At 43.3% G+C, this 25,642-nt stretch overlaps 1 protein-coding gene across 4 annotated transcripts in view; it reads right to left on the bottom strand.

The window, feature by feature from the left end:
- The window catches only part of EGFR (epidermal growth factor receptor), a 190,998-nt gene that overhangs the window by 128,948 nt on the left and 36,408 nt on the right, over nucleotides 1-25,642 (bottom strand). The gene's annotated exons all lie outside the window — the stretch shown is intronic.

Here is a 25,642-nt window from a genome sequence, read left to right as displayed (position 1 = left end):
AAATAATCTCCCATGTGACGGTGTCCTTCCTGTACCAAGAGGATAGAGGGCATACTTAGCACCGGATTTAGGGAAATCAAGGCTAAGAAATCCGTATAAACAAACTCTGGCCACTTCTTCATTAGGCTGCTGCCCCAAGCACAAGCCCCTTTGTTTGTTACATCTTCACAAGTGTTTCTTAGTCTAAAAATGATATAAAAACAGTCTGCTCTGGTCACTTCGGCGGTCCCATTTCTATGAGACCTTCATGCATATGAATTAAATTGTTTTTTTCCTCCTGTTAATCTGTCTTGTGTCAATGTAATTATTAGACCAGCCTAAAGAACTCAAGAGGGGTAGGGAGAAATTATCACCTCCCTGATATATCCTAGGTAAGAACATCATGTATTTGGGGAACAGGCAAGAAGATGTTTAAAATAATTAGATATTTTAAAAAAAATCCATATGTGTCTCAAAAATAATTTTGAAAAGACTTTGAGTGGCCTTTCACACTGAGTGAAAGAATATGTCGATGCTCAACATCACTAATCATTAGAGAAATGCAAATCAAAACTACAATGAGGTATCACCTCACACCGGTCAGAAGGGCCATCATCAAAAAATCTATAAACAATAAATGCTGGAGAGGGTGTGGAGAAAAGGGAACCCTCTTGCACTGTTGGTGGGAATGTAAACTGATACAGCCACTATGGAGAACAGTATGGAGGTTCCTTAAAAAACTAAAAATAGAACTACCATAGGACCCAGCAATCCCACTACTGGGCATATATCCTGAGAAAACCATAATTCAAAAAGAGTCATGTACCACAATGTTCACTGCAGCTCTATTTACAATAGCCAGGACATGGAAGCAACCTAAGTGTCCATCGACAGATGAATGGATAAAGAAGATGTGGCATATATATATACAATGGAATACTACTCAGCCATAAAAAGAAATGAAACTGAGTTAGTTATTTGTAGTGAGGTGGATGGACCTAGAGACTGTCATACAGAGTGAAATAAGTCAGAAAGAGAAAAACAAATACCGTATGCTAACACATATATATGGAATCTAAAAAAAAAAAGGTTCTGAAGAACCTAGGGGCAGGACAGGAATAAAGATGTAGACGTAGAGAATGGACTTGAGGACACGGGGAGAGGGAAGGGTAAGCTGGGATGAAGTGAAGAGAGTGTCATGGACATATATACACTACCAAATGTAAAATAGATAGCTAGTGGGAAGCAGCCCCATAGCACAGGGAGATCAGCTCAGTGCTCTGTGACCACCGAGAGGGGTGGGATAGGGAGGGTGGGAGGGAGATGCAAGAGGGAGGAGATATGGGGATATATGTATATGTATAGCTGATTCACTTTGTTATAAAGCAGAAACTAACACGCCATTGTAAAGCAATTATACTCCAATAAAGATGTTAAAAAAAAATGTCACTACTTACACTTTCTGTTTCTATTTTATAAACACAAACCAGACAAGGGGAATCAGCTGTAAACCAGGGCTCTAGTTTGATGACATCCTCATAACTTTCAGCTCTAACTGAGACCAGCAGGATGTAAACGCAGCAAGGTATTAAAGTCATGAAGTAATTGGTTAGCCAGGAGGAGACTCAAAATGGGATCTCACAGTGAACACGTGGTCCTACAGAAGTTTTTTTGTGGATCTGGATGTGGACTCATGGTCAAAACAGATATTCTGAAACATTTCCAGCATGCCTCAGAGCAAGTGGGCAGGGCGGGGAGCCAGCCTCTTGGTTTTCTCTTGGGGTTAATAGTGAGCACCTTAGACTGAGACAGGGCCCCTCAGGAGAAGCAGAGCCGGTGCCTCGGCGGACCCGCAGGGAACCAGAGAGAGCATGCGCCAGGGACTGCCGGCCACGCCCAGCGCCACAGGAGCCCCGCCCACATCCAGTGACTCCGCCCACTTGCCTCTCCAGGCCAGGCGAAGGGTGTGGCTTACACTCACTCTCGCTCAGAAAGAGCTAGTTTAACTCAATCTAAGACATGATCATTTCCATTCTAAAGGGGAAAAGATGCAAACAGTATTTTAACCATAATTTGCCTAAAAGTTATTCCTTGTGGAAGATACACATCCCAGTAAGTTACACAGTCTTCAAAGAAAAATATGTTATAATTGCTTGACTAAGTGAGAGTAGACAACATATTTGCCTTTTAAAAATCATTTTGGCCACCCCACGTCAGGGTGGTGGGATTTTAGTTCAGTCCCCGGGGACTGAACCTGGGCCTTCGGCAGTGACATCGCAGAGTCCTAACCACTGGACTGCCAGGGCCACCCCCCCACCCCGTTTTTTTTAAAATGAAGCTGATAACATCTTAAGAGGTGGGGAAAACCAAATCTGATGTAGGTGTGCCTGTCTCTCTCATTAACAGGGATGTGGTTCAGATGATTCTAGAAAGTATTCTAATTTCTGCTCCTTGGTTTCCTGGTGGGAAAAATGGGACAAAGTGGATATGAATGCTCTTAAACAGCAGCTAAGAGCCCATAATGTTACGTAAATTCAAAACTGAGTTCACACTTGAACATTACGGAATAATACACATTTCACGTCCCCACAGGCCACATACAAAGTGTGAGCTGCACTCAAAGTCGCAGTGGGGAGCTTGGGGCGATACACGTATGTGCATTGCTGCGGCATCTACACTGCACACCCCTTCCGTCGGTGGTACGTACCTCACCCGCTCACTGTGCTAAAGTTTTCCAGTGAGTCTTTGATTTTATTCTCACAAAAAATCCTAGTAGGAAGGCACTACACGCACAGCTTTCCACAGACGAGGGAGCAGGCTGAGTGGGAGACCCGGGAGGCTGATGGGGACGACGGCACCCAGCACCACTCAGGCTGCCCAGGATTGAATCAGCCCTTCACTGATCCTGGACTCTCCGAACTGAGGGGATTCCTTCAGTTTTTGGAAAAATCATAGATCATTAAGTGGTTAAATGACAGAAAAAAGACTGACAGGTTGGGAGGAAAATGATGACAAGGTGATCAGGGAGTGATCATACAGAGCAAAGCCTGAGTGCTTACGTACAAGTAGTGAGACGTTAACATGAGAAATTTTAGTCTGACTGTTAGGGAAATTTCCAGATGGTGAATTAAACTGAACTGTAGCCATGTGCCTAAAAAAATTAATGAAAGTCCTAGGTATATGACATTTTAGAAGCTGGCAAATTCACAAGTAAAGAAAACAGGTTCACTTGGAGATGTCAGGTGACTCCTGACATCTTTTCACCTGTGCTGTCATCTTTCAAGGACCTCTTTTAGGAGACAAAACAGCACATTGTTAAAAGCATTTATCAGTATTTATCTAAACACATCCAAGCAATTTGACTACGGTGCATCCATGAGTCATAAAAAGGCTGAACAACCATTCCTGGTCCTATTAGTGGAAACAATTAATGGGCAAGTGTGCTGACAGGAAGCTGTCCTTATGTAGTTGGTGCCTTTGCATAGAAAAGTCACTTCCTTAAAAAGGGAAACCAGCACCACTAATGATAGTGGTCAATACATCACGTGCCGGGCTATATGTGCTGAACTCTGTACAAAGTTCCCTGAGGAAGTCACTCCCAAATTACTTTGCTAGTAATAGCTATGACACCTGGACTGATGTTCTGTAAAGTAACAAGTTAAGTAGGCACTGGAACTTTATAAAGCATACCCATTTCACTTTCCTGGAGGTCACGTACCAAGGGAGAGCTGTACTCAATGTCATGGTCAAGGAGGTGCTGGCACTGGTGCACACCTGGTGGAATCCCTAGTGTGGGGATAGCGCTAATCCCAGCACCGGCTGCAGGAGTCTTTCAGCTTTCTCTACACTGTTTTCTCTGTGCTACTTTCTGGCCCAGTCCAAGAGAAAAGTGTGCTGCAATACTGGCTCTATTCTGTTTATGTTGCTAAGTTACTGAATATTTTGCCTTGCCTTGCCCAGAAAACCATGTCAATTGTCTCTCAAGAGATAAGCTACATTCTGGAACATCTCTGTGTGTGTGTGACCTGAATGTGCCATGAGTATATGTGTAAGATAAATTTTGTTTTTTCTTTCTCTTTCAACTACAATTTGGAGAGAATCCTGTGATTCTATACTGATTTGAAATGTAGACTGCAAACATACTAGTATTTAAGCAGAAATATATCTCTTTAGAGTTCTTGTGAGCTACACGTGCGCACACACAGACACGCACACACAGGCACATCGGTAAGAGTGGTTAGTAGGGAAGGAGGGTCACAGTCTGAAAGAGACGAAGAGACCCAAGAAGCCACAGAGTTGCCAGGATTCTGCCGACACACATGGGCGGCTTGTGAGGAGAGAGTCATCGGGCCCTGGTTTAACGGACACCCTCAGGCTCTCTGGTTTCAATTCTCCTTTCAAACAAAACATTCTGCGAGAACTTGTCATTTGTTTCTTGAAGAGTCTGAATTTTTAAAAATAGGCAAAACACGATTGTAAGTAACAGAAGCAAAAGGAAGTATATATTCAAAACAACTGTTCCTTTCCTCTTGCCCCCAAAAGCCTTAACCCCAAAACATACAAAGTCAATTTTGGAAAGTGCATCGTGTATAAGTTCTCCACTGCAGCACACAACTAGTGGGGTGGGACAGCCTCTTCACCTCCTGCTTGTGAACAGGACACAAGACTCCCAGTTCCTTCCTGGCCACGCGGGAAACTGCCTACACAGCGTTGGCTCTGCTTCGATGGTCAGCGTCAGGGGATCCTTCTGGATCTCACAGCAAAGGCCGAGGCACAGACGGGATGACAGGCCCGGCATCTACCTCTGGGGCCCGTCTCCGCTTTGCCTCCTGCTTGAACTCGGCACAGACCTCACCTGCTCCAAGAGACTGAAACATCCAGCGGGATGTGTACACCCACGTTGCCATGGAATAAAGCAAAACTTTATAAAGCTGGGATTAAATAGGATTCTTCTGGGCCGAAAGCCCATCAGCTTTGTTCATTCCTTTTTCTCTTCTCCACTTCCTTGCCCTTCTGCGGGACTGGCGTGGGGGAATGAGAAGAATGCAACACTGATCAACGATCCTACCAAGATAGGAGGTTACCCAAGCCACAGTCTGTGTGATTTCTTCCTGCACGTTTGTTTATTTGCTTCTAAAATCAGCACTCGCTGTGAATTACGACATAAACTGGAAGACTGGAGGATCATTTGCCAGTGACCATCTGCACAGGCCTCAACTCTCTCATCTGTAAAAGCAGAGCACTGAACTGGAGACTGAAAAGTCCTGTTCTAATTCCAGCACCTAATCATTTTTTAAAATGCTGTTGCCGGGACTTCCCTGGTGGTCCAGTGGTTAAGATGCCATGCTCCCAATGCAGGGGGTCTGGGGTTAGATCCCTGGTCGGGGAACTAAGATCCCACATACCGCTACTAAGCCCACGCGCCACAACTACTGAGCCCATGTGCTCTAGACCCTGTGTGCCGCAACTACAGAAACCCGCGCACCACGACTAGAGAAGCCTGCGTGCCGCAACAAAGAGCCCATGTGGCCAAGGTAAATAAATTAACTAATTAAATTTTTAAAAATAAATAAATAAAATGCTTTTGCCACTTTCTTGCATGTGGGTTTGTGTGCACGTACGTATTTAAATCCCAGAACTCTAAATGGAAATTAGGTAAGAAGTTCAACACTTTGGTTCTTTTCCCACTCCAGTTATGGCAGTCCTTTCCAAAATGGGTAAGCTTGCTATATTTCAAGAAGTGGAGGTGTTGCTGAGGCAGGAAAGTTGGTGATTCTTATGATCGCCTAGATGAGAATAAGTCAGTGAGTGATATTAGGGGACTCAGAGAGCACAACTTCAGGGGTCAAAACCTATGCCTGTCTGAGCAGAAATAAAAGAAGGTGCTATGCACTGAAAAGGTGGGGAAAACTGGGGCTTCATTACTCAGAAAAGAAGACATTGGACTTCCCTGGTGGCGCAGTGGTTGAGAATCTGCCTGCCAATGCAGGGGGACACGGGTTTGAGCCCTGGTCTGGGAAGATCCCACATGCCGCGGAGCAACTAGGCCCGTGAGCCACAACTACTGAGCCTGCGCGTCTGGAGCCTGTGCTCCGCAACAAGAGAGGCCGCGATAGTGAGAGGCCTGCGCACCGTGATGAAGAGTGGCCCCCACTTGCCGCAACTGGAGAAAGCCCTCGCACAGAAATGAAGACCCAGCATAGCCAAAAATAAATAAATAAATAAAAATAAAAATAAAAATACATTACAGTAATATTAAAAAAAAAAAAAAGACATAGTGTATTACCTTTCATTTTTCTTAGATGCAGCCTGGGACAGGGGAGAAATGTCACATTCAGAGAAAGGTGGGATAAGGCATGTAGCGTTATTCTCCTTTTAAAATAATTTTAATAACCTATTTTTCTAAATATATTTGTGTCCTGTCTGTGCTTTTCAAGCGTGATATTTGAAAAATAATGCAGCCTGCGTTGCTCTCTATTAGAACTAAAAAGAAGCTCAGGTAATATCTCCGTTTGGTACATGATGTATTTCTGGAAACTCTTCTGAAAGTAGACTATCTGAAACTTAAGCAACAAGATTCTGTGTGTGTGTGTGTGTGTGTGTGTGTGTGTGTGTGTGTGTGTGTGTGTGTGTCGGGGGGGTGGGGAGGTTGGTGGGGAGAGAGAGAGAGAGAGAGAGAGAATGCGTATTTGTGTGTGTAATCGAACCCCTGTGATTGGTGTAGGTAGCAGGTAGATCAGCTTGGGGCACATGCCCTGTAAGGATTTTCTCCTCAAACACTAGGCAAGTCTTTTCAGGCATCTTCCTGGGTTCAGTGCATCCACCTGACCCCACTGTCGGTGGTCTAATATTTAAACTCTAGTCGGCAATGTCACAGGCCGGTGCGTGCTCATCACGGTATTGTGCCCTAGAAGGTCTCCGATCCTTGAGAGGAGGACAAAGTGAGTAGGGAGTGTGGTCTTCATGGGTAGAGTACCTGTTGGGCTCTGTGGCACCCAGGACTGAGCAAGACCTAGGTCTGACGAGTCAGGCCTGTGGGAACCCCGGGGGGGAGTCAGGATGGGCGGAGTGAGGGGTTCTTTTAGACCTGGCACCACCCACTGTCTTTTATTCCGAGGCTGTTTATTATTCGTTCAACAAATACTTATTGGACATATATGTGTAGCAGAGCAGAGCCATGACAAGGGCTAAAATAGGTGGTTATAAGTGACTTCATTTTGCAGCTGAACACATGGAGCTCCAGGGCCACCAGCGTAAACTTTTCTCTTCACGTTCTCAGCAGTGTCAGGAGTGTCATGTGTCTTAATTATCTGATTTTAGAAGAAATATTAACTGCAGAGCTCTCACGGGTTTCTTTGCCTTTCCTGAAGTGAGAACTCCATTAAAAAAATACAGTAAAAATAAGCTTCATACATTCATCTCTGTAATCAGTCTGGAACTGAATGTCTCAAAACTGCTTCATAAGAGACTGTAGTCTCACGACCTTTCTCTAAAGAAACAGTAGCAAAAAGAAGCGGCTACTGTTCCCAAAGGGCCCTGGAAGTTCCGTAACAAAGCCAGACCTCTCCTCTCGGAACACATGTCCTAACGCTCTTCCCCTGGGGCTCCGCCCCAGCCCTGCTCATCTGCTCACCTCCATACGTTTCTAACACGAGCGTGGAGGTGAGCTTCTCTCTTCCCTCAGCTCTTCCAAGTTTGCTCCTAGATGTTGACAGAATACTGCCTCCTGGCCGAAGGCACTGACACGTTGACTCTCACCGTGCACTGTGGTCACGGCTTCAGTGAGGGCTGGCAGGAGGAGGGGACGGTAACCACCCAGGGCAAGTCCCCAGGGAGTGTCCAGGTACTTGACCATCACTGTGCCCGGCAATCTTTGCTTTGACCTCGTTTGGTGTCTCACTGCAGACTATCTGTGAAGAAAACCATTGTCTAATCTGGATGTGCTGCTACCAGAAATAACCAGAAACACCATCCCCAAGGAAAGCTGAGGGAGCAGGAAACAAGATAAAAAAGAGAAGGGGCCTGACATCGATTGTTTTGAATCTTGTCTTTGTATCCTTCTCTATTTTCAGAAAAAAAATTTCAATATCGAGCCTGAAGTCTATGAGGACTATGTGAGACAGTTCCACCCAAAACTATTAGAACTAATAGATGAATCCAGAAAGAATGCAGCATACAAGGTTAATATACAGAAATCTGCTGCATTTTTATGCACTAACAATGAAAGAGAAAGTGTAAAAACAAACCTGTTTAAAATAACATCAAAAAATAAAATACCTAGGAATAAACTTAACCAAAGAGGTGAAAAACCTATACACTAAAAACTACAAAACACTGATGAAGGAAACTGAACATGATTCAAAGAAATAGAAATATATCCCATGTTCTTCGATTGAAAGAATCAATATTATTAAAATGGCCATACTACCCAAGGCAATCTACAATTTAATGTTCTCCCTATCAAAATATGCAGGACATTTTTTCACAGAAATAGAATAAATAACCGTAAAATTTATGTAGAGCCATAAAAGACCCCAAGTTGCCAAAGCAATCCTGAGAAAAAAGAACAAAGCTGGAAGTATAAACCTCCCAGACCTCAGACTATACTACAAAGCTACAGTGATCGAAGCAGCATGGTAGTAGCATAAAAACAGACATATAGATCAATGGAATAGAATAGACAGCCCAGAAATAAACCCACACACCTACAGTCAATTAATCTATGACAAAGGAGGCAAGAATACACAATGGAGAAAAGACAGTCTCTCCAACAAGTAGTGCTTGGAAAACTAGACAGCTACATGTAAAACAGTGGAATTAGAACATTCCTTCATACAAAAATAAACTTAAAATAGTTTAAGGACCTAAATGTAAGAGGTGACACCATAATACTCCTAGAAGAGAACACAGGCAAAACACTCTTTAACATAAACTGTAGCAATATTTTCTGAGATCAGTCTCCCAAGGCACAAAAAATTAAAAGCAAAAATAAACAGATGGGACCTAATTAAACTTAAAAACCTTCGCCAGAAAAGGAAACCATCAACAAAACAAAAAGACAACCTACAGAATGGGAGAAAATATTTGCACATGATGTGACTGACAAAGGGCTAGTATCCAAAATTGTACAAACAGCTCATACAATTCAATATCAAAAAAACAATCTAATAAAAATGGGCAGAAGACCTGAATACATATTTTTTGAAAGAAGACATACCGATGGCCAACAGGCACATGAAAAGATGCTCAACATCGCTAGTTATTAGAGAAATGCAAATCAAAACCACAATGAGGTATCACCTCACACCAGTCAGAATGGCTATCATCAGAAAGTCTACAAATAATAAACGCTGGAGAGACGTGGAGAAAAGGGAACTCTCTTATATTGCTGGTGGGAATGTAAATTGGTACATCCACTATGGAGAACAGTATGGAGGTTCCTTAAAAAACTAAAAATAGAACTACCATATGATCTAGCAATCCCACTCCTGAGCATATATCCAGAAAAGGCAAAAACTCTAATTTGAAAAGACACATGCACCCCAATGTTCATGGCAGCACTGTATACAATAGCCAAGACATGGAAACTACCCAAGTGCCCATCAACAGATGATTGATTTAATACACAAACACACACAAACAAACACAATGAAATATTACTCGGCCATAAATATTCATGAAGTACTGCCATTTGCAGCAACATGGATGGACCTAGAGAATATTATACTTAGTGAAATCAGTCAGACAGAGAAAGACAAATACTATATGATATCACTTACATGTGGAATCTAAAAAATAATACAAATGAATGTATATACAAAACAGAAACAGACTAACGGATATAGAGAACAAACTTATGGTTACAAAAGGGGAGAGGGAGGGATGGACAAATTAGGAGTGTGGTATTAACCAATACAAACTTCTATACATAAAATAGATAAGCAACAAGGATACACTGTATAGTGCAGGAAATTATACCCATTATCTTGTAAAAACCTATAATGGAATATAATCTGAAAACAAGTAACTGAATCACTATGCTGTATATCTGAAACTAACAGAATAGTGTAAATCAACTTTACTTCAATATAAAATTTTAAAGAAAAGAATATATGAGACAGAACAATGGTGCTGATTGAGGATTTTTGTCTGTGGAAAATTATTATTGTTCTGATATTTCAAAACAAAAGCCAAGGCAAAACAATGACTGTTCTTCTGACTATAGAGCACTGAGGGGTCCTCACTTTAAGTTTTGAACGTCATGGACCAGTAACTAACCTTTCAGGGACTCTTATCATTATTTTGCTTGCTTGTTAGGGCATTTATTTGTTTTAGTGTACATTTTCCATTCAGATGACTTCCTCTAATAAATGTAATACTTTGAAATAACTTTCTTGTGGGTTCCATTTCTCTCCTCATTCGTGTCCCTAATTAATCTTGAAAGCATTTTGGATACAACAGCATTTTCCAGCTCCAGCTTTTTAAATTCGGACCCTCCTCATCTACTCTGATGCCACAGAACTGTACTTACCTGATGCGCCCCCTGCACCAGGCACTGAGTAGGTGCCGAGTATCCTCACCTCACAGCATCCCGCAGCAGGGCTGCAGGAGAGAGATCCTGAGGGGTACAGAGCCGGCCTAAGATCCCGTGGTCAGCAGGCGGCGGAGCTGAGCCCAAGCAGGCGCTGTCACCCTGCAGCCACGTGGGGCTCACCATCCTGCTCCAGGAACTGCCAACTCAATCTCGAGTTCTGTCATTTCAACTCTACGTGAACGTGTTAATTATTTTTAAGTTTCAGAAGTTTCTGCGTGAAACTTCTGAAACTTAAAAGTAAGTTTCTGCGTGAGCGTGAAATCATGTATTTTTTCTTGCTGTATCATTTCCCAAGCTTAGGAACGGCGCGCACGTCATTCGTCTTTGCTGGGGTCCATTTCAAAGAAGAGGAACGTGCCACTGACCCCAGGAGCAGCCGGAACAACCGGCCGGGCACAGTTTATCTCACCTTCCTAATATCAATCTAAAAAATCAAAGTTTTTTTGACCTGCCTTTTTTTTTTTTTTGTGATTCAGCAAAGCAAACTTGACGGTGAAAAGAGATGCCTCCATGTGGTCGTGAAGATAGTCCGCTATCGTGCGTTCTGATCTAATCTCCTGCAGAATCTGCGTTCTCTTCCCGCAGACGCGCCCCAGCCCTCGCCGCGTCCGGGCACCGCCAGGCACCCCCTGCCTCGGCCACCTGCCACCCACCCACCCACCGTGCCCAGGCTCCTCCAGCAGAACAGTCTCTGTGCTGAAAAGGGGCTGCGAAAGTCTGAAAATAACGGAGGCATGGCGATAACTCGTTTTCTATCAAATGCCACAATATTTTAACCACAGTGTTAAAATATTGTGATTCTTCAGTTATCAATTCTGTGATTTTTCTAAAACTTGGGCTGTTAATTCTCCAAAGTCAAACTAGATTACGGTGATTCGCCAATTTTATTTTATATTTCTGAAGGTAAGAACACCACCTAACGAAAAGTAAAGGAGTCTCTCCAAATCGAAGGAATGTGTTAACTTGCAAAAAAGAGAAGCAAGAAAGGAGCCAGCCTCCACAGGGCGGTTCTCCCCACGCTCATGGGGACATTTCAGCACCTTATTCAGATGTCCCGTCTGCACTGAACTTCAGTCATGTAGCCACAGCTAGGAAAACACAGGCTAGAAACGATCTCCAGCTTTTTGGAACAGTTCGTCTTTTTCATAATCCATGATAGGAACAGACTTCCGGAACCCCTCTCCAGAGTTACAGAGGAATGCGGCAGCAGAGAATAGTTTGGGAATGACAGAGGCTATATGACTCAACTTCATTCTGTAGAAAAATTAGTTCACTGACTCTGTGTCCCCAGTGCCTTCACCCCTGCCATGAATATCAGAACATGTTAGTGGAGAGAGGTGGTGAAATAACAGTCCATGTGCCCTACACCACAGCACCCTTCTGGTGATTCTTCATCTAACCTCTGGCTTGATTTGCAGACCTCTCTCCAGCCGGAGTTAACCTGTTGACAACACGATTCATGCTGCCGCGATCCCAAGCTATTTCTTGTTCCTTTTGCAACAGGAACCTTTTAATGAATACTTTCAAAAATGGGAAACTGGTTGTCCGTTTTTAATGACTTTCCAGCCCTTGCTCTGTACTTTTGATCTTAAAATAAAACTGATCTTTTAAAGGCTACAAGTGTGTTAGTATCACCTAGATACTTCTGGTGAGTAAGTTACTCTCCCGGATAATAAAGTAGAGGCTTTCGAAAGTGCATTAACTCTTCAGACTCGCCCAGGGCAGCTCACTTGCACGGGGAATTTCCACACAGCACATGAGTCATCAGCAAAGGTTACTCCTCGTGCACCCCTCTCCTCCCTAGGGAGTTACTTAGAACATCTAAGTATTCATACAGGAAAAGCCCAGAATGCAGCAAGAATCTCCAGGAAGCTAAGGAATTCCAGAATTACATTTCTGAGACAGTAGACGGGAAAATCCTCATCTGGTCCCCCATCTATTAAGGATCAAGCAATCTCCAAAAAAATGTCATCACCTTCCAGATAACTCAGGTTGACCTCTGTAAGCCTTGAGAATGTTTATTTCAATGCTTTTGGATAAATATTTGTAAAACATTGGCTCTAAGCCTTCCGATGTCACCATATTTGGTTTGTGGTGCAGCGTGTTAGGTGACCCCCTCTGTAGACAATGCTGGGACACACCAACCTCCTTGGCCTCTGGCCTGTGTGGGCTGTTTGCTGTCACACAGATGACCTGCCCACTAGGCTTATGTCTCCTTTTCATGTCCTTTATTCATTGACTTTTTCTTTGTTCTAGAGGTGTTATGAGAAGTTCTAAATTCACAAGTCTAAGATCAATGAGAAATTCTATCCTCGTGATGTTAGCAGCCTTTACCTTGCTATGTAATTGCTACACTATTTTTTCTTGCTGCTGTCAAACTTTTTAAATCCCTTGTGGACATGTAAGAGCTTCTGGTTTCTAATTAGGTTTAAACTGTCCCTAAAATAAGAGCAAATAGCCACTGAGTGAGAATTTGAAGGACCGAATGAGGGAAAAAAAGTACATAAACATCAGTGGGATCACTCTAAGATCTCTGTTTGGTTTGCATCTATTTATGTGTTTTTGTCTGTAAAGTGGACCTTTGAACAACCCAGGTTTGAACTGTGCAGGTCCACTTACACACAGGTTTCTGTCAATGGCAAATACTACAGCACCAGACGATCTGCTGTTGGCTGAAGCCACGGATACCGAGGGCCGACTGTAAAGTTATACTCACATTTTCCACCGCGCGGGGGTCAGTGACCCTAACCCCCGTGTTGTTCAAAAAAGGGAAAATGGACTCTGAGAACGTGAGGGGCCCTTTCTGGACGTCTGGATTCTAATATGTTCTCCTTACAAAGCAGTACAGGCTGCTCTGTGAAAAATATCCCGTTCTGGATTTTTGAAATTACAACCGACAGACACTACATTAAATTATTTTCCATTAAATTGGCTTACTGGTGGAGAAGAATAATTGACACAATTATTATGAATTGGAATTACTTCTACTTGACAGTCAAACAGGCCTGTGAATAATACACACAACCTACTATTAAACATTCATTCTATATCGATAGGTTCGTACGTAAGCCTGCATGCATTTTTAAATTAAACTCTGAATATTAAAGACGCTGTTTGAAGAAATATATTGTTATACATCAAAAACTGATGTTTACTTGTGCTTTGCAGTTTTCCTTTAGTCCAGGGAAGATCATTCTTTTAAAAGAAAAAAAAAAAATCTCCTATTATGTTCAGGCAAGTAAACCCAAAACACCTGGTACAATTTTTCTGCTTTCTTGTGCATCGCACATCATGAAGCACTGCTGAAACAAGAAGGTTGATGGGAACTGCCTTTCCATTAGCAGTGAAGGACAGTGGTGTTCAGATGACAAAAATGTACTAAAACCTCTATTTTCCATGTTAGGTTTTCACTCCCTGAGGGCTGCATGTGGAGGTGAAAGGCAAGGAAAAACAAGAAAAACGTGCAGCACCAAGCAAAGAAGCCCGGGAACTCCTGTGCTGGCTGATTCAGCCTTATTTCTCGGTTGAAGAAGAGAGCAGTTGGGATTTACATCCCAGGACAAGCTGAGAAGTCCCTCCAGTCCTGGGGGCACCGCCCTGCTTGCTCTACGTCACCCTCATGGAGAGCGTGTCTCACGAACCATCCCACCCACTGCCGTGCTCCCCTCGCTGCGCAGGCCCAGCCCTTCAAAGAGCACCCAGTGCCGGGCTCACGATGCACCTCTGTTGGCCAGGCCGATGCCACGTGCGGCCCGGGTGGTCCCAAGATGGCCCCATCTCTGAGTAAGCTCTGTGTGCGCTGATGGTAAAATACTTCGGGGGGATCTCATGGGAAGAGAACTTTTCCCGTTAAGTGTAGGTTTAGTATTCATGAAAAAACATCTATTTTTTGTTCATTCTATTTCCTCCCCCACGCCTGGTCTTTTCATCTTAAACACACACTGGATCCGTCCACAACTCTACTGCTGTCCAGAGAATTCCACACCTTTCCAACTGCATCGGCCCATGTGGGTCCATCTAAATTATGAACCAAAGTGAAACAAAGCCTGGACCTTAATGACTTCACCAGGGAAGATCAAGGAGGAAGAGCGGGGGAGAGAAAAATCTGCCAAAGGCAGAAAAGTTTGGAGATGAGAGGAGGCGACTGGACCAGTTTGATGAGGCCGGTCGTTCTGGCTTCCGGGCATAGATTTCCTAATTTCTCTTATGTTTGAAACTTGACCCCATCTGTTCTTTCCATCTGACCCTGAGTGATGAGAATGGAGATGCAGTGTGGTGTGGAGAAGCAGAGCGACCTTGGCAGCAGACAGCTCAGGGCTCGGGCTTGGCCCTGTGGGTTTGGAGTGGTCACTCCACCTCTCTGGTCCTCACCGGTGAAAAGGAGCCATGATGTTTCTCTTGCAGGCTGAGTTTAAGCACACAGGCTTAAAGCACGGTGCCTAGCATGGGGCAAGCAACCACAGCATGGTAAGATTCATCTCATACGAGCAGTACGGGCTCCGTTAACTTGGTATTAAAAGTACATTTGTCAAGTTCAGAGCACAGCTTTACATTAAGTAGCTCTTCAATGATGCCACAAGTCAGTTCCTGATTATTTCCAAAGAACTGGGAAGGAAAGAAAGCTACTGGGAAATAATACTGAATAATAACAATACTGTATATAATACTGTGACGAATACTGAATAATACTGTTTGCCTGCCTATCAAATGTGATCCAAATGGCACAAATACAGTGGAGAGGAACACCACAAAATTATACTCAGAAACCCATGTACACTTTTCCATGCAAATAAGCAGTGATGAAAGAGAAAACATGACCGTTGAAGCAATAGGTACAAACGATCAACAGTCAATTATCGTAACTTATTTCTAGGGTCATTTCTATGATCTTAAGTAAAGGGTTAAGAAAGGGTACCTGAGGTGTGGAGTCCTTTTCTCTCCTGTTCCGCCCTTTCATGGCCACCTATTACTCCCACTTTAATTCAGATGCTTTGGAAGCCAGAACTCATGCCTCTTTCTCACACAGTGAACCACAAATCCCCCACCTGTCTTTGAAGATCAATCTTAATTCAAAAAGGAAGTTTCCTTTTCCACCATGTCTTGGGAGCTGCTAGAGCTGGGACCTAGTTCTAGAACAGTCCTTCGCTCCCCCATTATTCCACTTCTGGCTTTTAGCCTCGGGCTCGCTCATTCTTAAAGGCTAGATTTCTTACTTTTCACATCTCCCCAGCATCAGTCCCTCTCCTGGTTCATGGGGTTTTTTAGTTCCTCCTCCGGGGCCCTAAATTCCCCTGAAGCTGAGATTAGAGTCCCATAACCCTCAGCAATTAGATGCCCAGCCCCTGGTCCGCCCAGAGTGACAGTACGCACCGCGTGCTTGAGCTTGTGAGGACCAGTCGGTCCAAGCCCCGCATCTCCAGCAGTCGTACCCACATAGAGACAGTGGTGTCTGTGAGGCTTAAACAGATTCACTTTTTAGGTGCTGCACAAACTGTGTCAATCAAGGTATAAAATGCTTTGTAGGTCAAGGAGATTAGATCATAGTTGGTCTACCTTTTACAGTCTCTTGGCTAAGCTCATTTGTCTTGGTTCCAACAATCCACATATGGGCAATGACCTTTCACACAGAGAGATGTGTATATTTATAGGGATTTTTATATATGACATCCTTTGAGACCCACGTAGGGAGAAGTGTGCCTCTCACAGCAAATCTGGGATGTGAAACGTCTCATCAGAGCAAAGAAATCCGTGCAGTGTGAGTACCACAGTGAGGGGAGGGGAGAGCTCTGTTATAAAAAACATCCACGGTTGTTTCCCCCGCTCTGTGGTTCAGAATCTGCACGGACATGGGAGAATTGTACTGATAAAGACACAACCCGGGTTATGTATATCGGGGCTAATTGGAAGCAGCTGAGAACAGTGGGAAGCAAACTCTCCACATTTGGATGCTGCTGTCCTTAGTGTGGGTGGGCGAGTTGGTAAAGGCCCTACAGCCTTCCCAGGGGTGGGACCTTCAAGCTAAACAGCAACACATGGAAGACAGAATCCCATCCAAACAAGAGACCTACATGTCCAGTCCCACGGGGCCTACTAAATATCACGAACGAAATCCACTGGATTCATGTTAAGTGATTCAGAGTGGGCTGTGTTGTTTTTAGACCCAAATGTTGCTGGTGGAAACACAGTCAGGAGCGGCGTGCATGGGTTCCTGGGCTGTAGTTTCCGTCTTGTTTAAAGAGCAAGGAGTGTCTCCCAATGTTTTGTTCACCTTCTTTAGGGTTACTTTAAAAGACTGACATGTGGCAGAAGTTAGAGTAGATTTGGCCATGTCTGCTTAACATCATCGAAAACAACAGTAATTCGCTGGGCTCCCACTCCATGCTCATCATTCCGAAAGTTCACATGGTCACGTGGTTGGTAACAGGCAGAGCTGGACCGAGACCAGGTCTCTCCAGCTCCAAGGGCAGGTTCCTTCTCCAGGCCACACAGCATCCTGAGTCCTCAAACCTGCTCATCTACTATTCAGAGGGAACTGCACTGTTACATTGGGAACAAGCCCAAATAACCTTCTAAACTATGGTGTCTATCATAACCTTCTACGGCTCCCAAAACACAAGATGAAAAGTTCTACAATGTCTTCCTGAAATGGAGACAAAGTAATGAGAAGCTCACTGTGGCCCTGCTCATGGGGGGATGGTATTAGGTCTTGGGTTCTTGAAACAGTCTGGCACTCCCCTACAAAAACGGACAGAAAAGATACTAAGGAAAGGTCTATTTTAAAAAATGTGTGTGCCTCATCATCAGAAAATCTACAAGCAACAAATGCTGGAGAGGGTGTGGAGAAAAGGGAACCCTCTTGCACTGTTGGTGGGAATGCAAATTGATACAGCCACTGTGGAGAACAGTATGTGGTTCCTTAAAAAACTAAAAACAGAACTACCATACGACCCAGCAATCCCACTACTGGGCATATACCCAGAGAAAACCATAATTCAAAAAGACACATGCACCCCAATGTTCATTGCAGCACTATTTACAATAGCCAGGTCATGGAAGCAACCTAAATGCCCATCAACAGACGAATGGATAAAGAAGATGTGGTACATATACACAATGGAATATTACTCAGCCATCAAAAGGAACAAAATTGGTCATCTGTAGAGACGTGGATGGACCTAGAGACTGTCACACAGAGTGAAGTTAAGTCAGAAAGAGAAAAACAAATATCGTATATTAATGCATATATGTAGAATCTAGAAAAATGGTGCAGATGAACCAGTTTGCAAGGCAGAAATAGAGACACAGATGTAGAGAACAAACGTATGGACACCAAGGGGGGAAAGTGGCAGGGGTGGTGGTGGTGGGATGAATTGGGAGATTGGGATTGCCATATATACACTAATATGTATAAAATAGATAACTAATAAGAACCTGCTATATAAAAAACATTAAATTAAATTTAAAAAGGTGTGCCTAATTACATTTTTTTGTAGAATGTGGGACTTTGAAAAATCAGCATCACACCGTGAAATTCAAAAATTTACCATGAGACTGCAGTGATTTCACTTTCTGAACTACACCCGAAGGAAATAATCCAAAAGAGAAAAATAATTTTGTGTAAAACTACTGAGGCACTAATAAAAAAAGAAATATCAAGAAACCACACAAAGTGGCCCAGTAAGAGAATGGTTGAACAAACTAGAATACATAAATTTAATGAAATAAAATCCTATGACTTTAAATGGCAATTCTGTGATTAAGAGTAATAAAATTGCTCACTGGGAAAGGTAAGAAAACTTAGAATGACAGAAGTAAATTAGAATTAGGCTGTTCTTCTGTGGGGTGGAAGCAGCCCCTGCACGTCCCCCTCAGAACCCCCTGTGTGCTTGGGGCAGGCGGGGAACCCACCTCAGCCTGCACCCCTGAGCCACCAGCGGGCACCCAGCACAGGCTCCTGGAGGCCCAGTAACACCTGGACCAGAGCGCGGACCTCCGTGCTTCCAGCTCAACTTCCGCCCAGACGTTCTCCGGGTCAAGAACGTGCCCGGTGTCCCCTCAGCGCATCTCTGTGAAAACACTGTTTTCTCATAATGATGATGTAATGGATAAGAAATCTTGTGAAACTCTGATTATTCATGCAAATATTTATTCAACAAATATTTATGGAGCACTACTATAGGTCATGTAATTTCACATGATCAGAATGTGGTAAGCATAGAATAACACAAAGCATAGGAATAAATACATTTAGCAAAAGGTCAAGTGACTGCCACAAGTTCTGGAAAGGGAAGGGTGAACAGGTGGAGCACAGAGGATTTTTAGGGCAGTGGAACTATTCTGTCTGACACTGTAACGGTTGAGCCATGTCCTTATACATTTGTACAAACCCATAGAATGCTCAACACCAAGAGTGAACGCTAGTAAACTGTGAACTTCAGTTAATAATAATATATCGTCTCTTGTGTTTCCTGCCTAGAGAAGTTCCTTTAGCATTTGTTGTAAAGCTGGTTTGGTGTGCTGAATTCTCTTAGCTTTTGCTTGTCTGTGAAGCTTTGGATTTCTCTGTCGAATCTGAATGAGATCCTTACTGGGTAGAATAATCTTGGTTGTAGGTTTTTCCCTTTCAACACTTTAAATATATCCTGCTACTCCTTTCTGGCCTGCAGAGTTTCTGCTGAAAAATCTACTGATAACATGATGGAGATTCCCTTGTATGTTATTCGTTGCTTTTCCCTTGCTGCTTTTAATATTTTTCTTTGAATTTAATTTTTGTTAGTTTGATTAATGTGTGTCTTGGTGGGTTTCTCCTAGGGTTTCTCCTGTATGGGACTCTCTGCACTTCCTGGACTTGAGTGACTATCTCCTTTCCCATGTTAGAGAAGTTTTCCACTATGATCTCTTCAAATATTTTCTCATACCCTTTCACTTTCTCTTCTTCTAGGACCCCTATAATTTGAATGCTGGTGTGTTTAATGTTGCCCCAGAGGTCTCTGAGACTGTCCTCAATTCTTTTCATTCTTTTCTCTTTATTCTGCTCCTTGGCAGTGATTTCCATCATTCTGTCTTCCAGCTCACTTATTCGTTCTTCTGCCTCAGTTATTCTGCTATTGATTCCTTCTAGTGTATTTCTCATTTCAGTTACTGTGTTGTTCATCATTGTTTGTTTGTTCTTTAGTTCTTCTAGGTCTTTGTTAAACATTTCTTGTATTTTCTCAATCTGTGCCTCCACTCTATTTCTGAGATTTTGGATCATCTTTACTATCATTACTCTAAATTCTTTTTCAGGTAAGTTGTCTATTTCCTCTTCATTTATTTGGTCTTGTAGGTTTTTACCTTGATCCTTCATTTGTAACCCAAAACAATTAACAAAATGGTAATAGGAATATCCATAACGATAATTACCTTGAATGTAAATGGATTAAATGCTCCAACCAAAAGACGCAGACTGGCTGAATGGATACAAAAACAAGACCCATATATATGCTGTCTACAAGAGACAGCATATATATATATGCTGCATATATAAGACTCGCCTCAGACCTAGGGACACATGCAGACTGAAAGTAAGGGGATGGAAAAAAGATATTCCATGCAAATGGAAATCAAAAGAAAGCTGGAGTAGAAATACTCATATCAGATAAAATACACTTTAGAATAAAGACTGTTACAAGAGATAAGGACACTACATAATGATCAAGGGATCAATCCAAGAAGAACATATAACAATTATAAATATTTATGCAACATAGGAGCACCTCAATACATAAGGCAGATGCTAACAGCCATAAAAGGGGAAATCGACAGTAACACAATCATAGTGGGGGACTTTAACACCCCACTTACACCAATGGACAGATCATCCAGACAGAAAATAAATAAGGAAACACAAGCTTTAAATGACATAATAGGCCAGATAGATTTAATTGATATTTATAGGACATTCCACCGGAAAGCGACAGAATACACTTTCTTCGCAAGTGCACCTGGAACACTCTCCAGGATAGACCACATCTTGGGTCACAGATCAAGACTCAGAAAATTTAGGAAACTGAAGTCGTATCAAGCATCATTTCTGACCACAGTGTTATGGGATTAGAAATCAATTACAGGAAAAAAACCCACAAACACATGGAGGCTAAACAGTGTGCAGCTAAATAACCAAAAGATCACTGAAAAAATGAAAGAGGAAATTAAAAAATACATAGAAACAAATGACAATGAAAACACGATGATCCAAAACCTATGGGACACAGCAAAAGCAGTTCTAAGAGGGAAGTTTACAGCAATTCAATCTCACCGCAAGAAATAAGAAAAATCTCAAATAAACGATCTAACCTTACACCTAAAGCGACTAGAGAAAGAAGAACAAAGAAAACCCAAAGTTAGTAGAAGGAAAGAAATCATAAAGATCAAAGCAGAAAGAAATGAAATAGAAACAAAGAAAACAAGAGCAAAGATCAACAAAACTAAGAGTTGGTTCTTTGAGAAGATAAACAAAATTGACAAACCTTTAGCCAGACTCATCAAGAAAAAAAGGAAGAGGACTCAAATCAATAAAATTAGAAATGAAAAAGGAGAAATTACAACGGACACTGCAGAAATACAAAAAGACTAAGAGAATCTCTCATAAGAGACTACTACAAGCAACAATATGCCAATAAAATGGACAACCTGGAAGAAATGGACAAATTCTTGGAAAGGTACAACTTTCCAAGACCGAACCAGGAAGAATTAGAAAATATAAACAGACCAATCACAAGTAATGAAATTGAAACTATAATTTAAAATCTTCCAACAAACAAAAGTCTAGGACCAGATGGCTTCACAGGAGAATTCTATCAAGCATTTAAATAAGAGCTAACACCCATCCTTCTCAAACTCTTCCAAAAAATAGCAGAGGGAGGAACACTCCCAAACTCGTCCTACAAGACCACCATGACCCTGATACCAAAACCAGACAAAGATATCACAAAAAAAGAAAATTACAGACCAAAATCACTGATGAACATAGACGCAAAAATCTTCAACAAAATACCAGCAAACAGAATCCAAAAACACATTAAAAGGATCTTACACCATGATCCAGTGGAATTTATCCCAGGAATGCAAGGATTCTTTAATATATGCAAATCAATCAATGTGATACACCTTATTAACAAATTAAAGAATAAAAACCATACGATCATCTCAATAGATGCAGAAAAAGCTTTCGACAAAACTCAACACCCATTTATGATAAAAACTCTCCAGAAAGTGGGCATAGAGGGAAACTACCTCAACATAATAAAGGCCATATATGACAAACCCACAGCAAACATCATTCTCAATGGTGGAAAACTGAAAGCATTTCCTCTAAGATCAGGAACAAGACAAGGATGTCCACTCGGGCCACTCTTATTCAACATAGTTTTGGAAGTTCTAGCCACAGCAATCAGAGAAGAAAAAGAAACAAAGGAATCCAAATTGGAAAAGAAGAAGTAAAACTGTCACTGTTTGCAGATGACATGATACTATACATAGACAATCCTAAAGATGCCACCAGAAAACTGCTAGAACTAATCAGTGAATTTGGTAAAGTTGCAGGATGCAAAATTAATGCACAGAAATCTCTCACATTCCTATACACTAACAACAAAAGATCAGAAAGGGAAATTAAGGAAACAATCCCATTTACTCTCGCAACAAAAAGAATAAAATATCTAGGAATAAACCTACCTAAGGAGGCAAAAGACCTGTACTCAGAAAACTATAAAACACTGATGAAAGAAATCAAAGATGACATAAACAGATGGAGAAATATACCATGCTCTTGGATTGGAAGAATCAATATTGTGAAAATGACTATACTACCCAAAGCGGTCTACAGATTCAATGCAATCCCTATCAAATTGCCAATGGCATTCTTCACAGAATTAGAACAAAAAATCTTACAATTTGTATGGAAATACATAAAACCTCAAATAGCCAAAGCAATCTTGAGAAGAAAAACGGAGCTGGAGGAATCAGGCTCCACAACTTCAGACTATACTACAAAGCTACAGTAATTGAGACAGTATGGTACTGGCACAAAACCAGAAATACAGATCAATAGTACAGGATAGAAAGCCCAGAGATAAACCCATGCACCTACGGTCACCTGATCTATAACAAAGGAGGCAAAAATACACAATGTAGAAAAGACAGCCTCTTCAATAAGCGGTGCTGGGAAAACTGGACAGCTACATGTAAAAGAATGAAATCAGACCCCTACCTAACACCATACATATCGATACCGTGAACACCTGAGGATGGCTGTTATCACCACGAGTCCTTCCATCAAGCTGAACTACTCATGCATGGTTTCTAACTCTCCTCTTGGCTACACTCCACTCCACAAACTCCCACTCACCATGGTCCCTTTAAGATGTGCCCTGAATCAGCCAGCAGAGTCTACTCACGCCTGCCCAGCACCTGGCACTGGACCATCACCTCGTGGGGTCAGGACCCTGCGCTTCCACCAACATGCTGCTGAATCCACACCACACTGCTGTTGGCTCACACTTAACCTGAGCCAACGAAAACACCCCATCCTCTTCACACTTACATAACTGGTGCTTTGTCATTCTGCCAGTCATTCAACAAATAGTGCCTTCAAGAAAAAAATGTCCAAAAGCGGACAATTTTCCATAAGATGATTGGGCAACAAACAGACTAAGGAAACACATGGACTTTTGACCTACAAGTGAACCCGAAATTAAATTTTTCCATGTTAAAACTTAACTATATTATTATCACTTAGTTGTTAAAGGCAAAGCAGCCACGCAGAGTCCCAGTGTCACGTGGGAGGGGGCACTGCAGACGATGAGGTGAAGTCCCATCACGTCCCACCCTCATGCTCAGACGCGTGTGTTTGGAGGGGCACAGAGTATACTGCTGAGAAAGAGTCAGATCCTGACTGTCACCAGTTTGAAAATCAGTGGAAAGCACATCTTTTAGTTCAAAATGTTATTCTTAGAAGTTATGTAAGCAGCACTCGTAGCTGCTTTACTGACTCTGACACATCAGACAAGCTCCTTAGTTTTCCAGGTATTACCCTACACATAAATACAGGATGACCTACTGTTTTACTTAAATAGTAGAAACACTCATGAGTTTTCCTTAAACTCTTAAGCTACCAATGTCGCTTACAAGATGCCTTTATTCCCTCTGCCCCCACCCATCTGGTTTTCCATGTTTTGTGAATATTTTTCAGGAGCCAAGGGTCTAACTCACCTTTTGTATTCCCTTCTTAACCAACAAACTGTCACAGAATCATGCAATTATTAAGAGCAAACTCAAGCTCAGAGCTGGAGAAACCCAATGTTTTCTTACACTGAGGCTCCCAGAAGCACCCTGGTTCATTCAGGCATGTTCAGCTCTGTGCTAATAAGCCCTGTGAACACACAAAGCTCAAGAACTGACTTCGAGTAGGTGGAAGTCTACTTGACAAGAAAACAGTGAACAAAAGAGTAAGTCACTCAAACTCAGAAGAGTTCACAATGCAGACGATGCGGTTCAGCATAGATGACACTGATCCTGGTGTGTGTGTGTGTGTGTGTGTGTGTGTGTCTGTGAGCGGGAGGGAGGAATTGCTAGGGGAAGAGGAGGGAAAGAAGGGGAGAGAAGTTGCACAGCTAAATGTGGTTACTTCAAGGACAGACCCACAGGTCATGCGCTTATGAGGAAAACAGTCATGTGTCATATGCAACCATAGTAACCAGTTCCTAAATAATGTCCCTGGGCTGGATGAGTTAATGCACAAGTGTAAATGTGTACACTGAGTCCAGATATGTTCAATTTTGAACATCAGATAGAAGGATCACCTAACAGAGTTAGGGAGCTCGTGACCTGATGCGATTAGCATTTTAGAACATTTCAGAACAATTCTAGCTAAACCATATGGAGAACTTTCACAAAACACCTATGAGGTCCACTCCAGGCCAATTACAGCAGAATACCAGGGACTGGGGCCAGTGCTGGGCTTTTTTAAGGCTCCCCAGGCGATTCCAATGTGCAGCCAAGGTTTCAAACCAGTTTTAGAGATGGCTCTGGCAGCCGTGACGAGAAGCTCTAAGAAAGAGCAAGGGAGGGAGGCAAGGAGGCAGCAATGACACTGTCCTCACGGGAGATGGTGAGGGCCGACCCAAGAGGTCGGCGTGAGGACCAAGGACAGGATGGACGCAGTGGGGAAAATGGGGACGTCTAGGACGGCTCTGGTGTGTGACTCTGGTGCACGTGTAAACAGAAGCTGAAGCGGTTGTGGGGCTGCCAGTGCAACCTTCAAGGGGCTCTATACACACGTGGGCAGACGTGAGGCCCAGCCATGGTGAAGGCTCTGCATCCGGGGTCCGCAGGGGCCTTTAACGGTGAGCACGGAGAAGAGCACTGGGGACGAGGAGGGCGGAAGGGACAAGGATGGAGACGGCATGAAAAGAAATGCAACGCTGCCCTGAGGCCCTACCACCACGGCAGGGGTGTGAGAGCAGAGGTGCTTGGCTTCCTACCGCGCCCAGGGGTTTTGGCCACCAGGTGCTCCAGACTTTCCCAAGCAGACGTCACACATCCGGGCTCGCTGTCAAGCTGTGATTGAGACTAAGGGCCCCCATTTGGGGAACAAAGGACATCAGTGTGTGAAACAGCCTCGCTGACCCGTCCAGAGCGGTTGTGCTGGGGAGCTGGGTCCCCGCAGGAGGCCCGGGCACAGGCAGGCACGAGGCTCTGGGCCTGGTCAAGGCAGCCCGGCCCGCCAGCCCCGCGCCCCTCCCGGCCGGGCAAACACCCTTCCTGCCAGATGGTTCCCGTCGTCAGCTGTCTTCCACGCAACGCCACCTGGTCCCGCACACACCAACGGAAGGACGACCTGGGGGTGAGACTTGCTCAAGTTTCATCAAAGGTGAAACCTGAGAAACTTGCTCAAGGTCAGCGAAGGTCGAGGTGGGGGGACTGGACGGCCAGGCTCCTGCGCCAGGCTGGGCGCTCGGCCCAGGAGCCGCCCGATCCGGGCCAGGCGGTCTGAGGGAGGGAAGCGTGGAGCGCCAGGCCTTCAGACCT

The sequence above is a fragment of the Balaenoptera physalus genome (genome assembly GCF_965194825.1).
Source record: "Balaenoptera physalus genome assembly, chromosome: 8".
Classification (NCBI taxonomy): domain Eukaryota; kingdom Metazoa; phylum Chordata; class Mammalia; order Artiodactyla; family Balaenopteridae; genus Balaenoptera; species Balaenoptera physalus.
The sequence above is the reverse complement of the archived record's forward strand: the minus strand, read 5'-3'. Positions and strand labels throughout refer to the sequence as shown.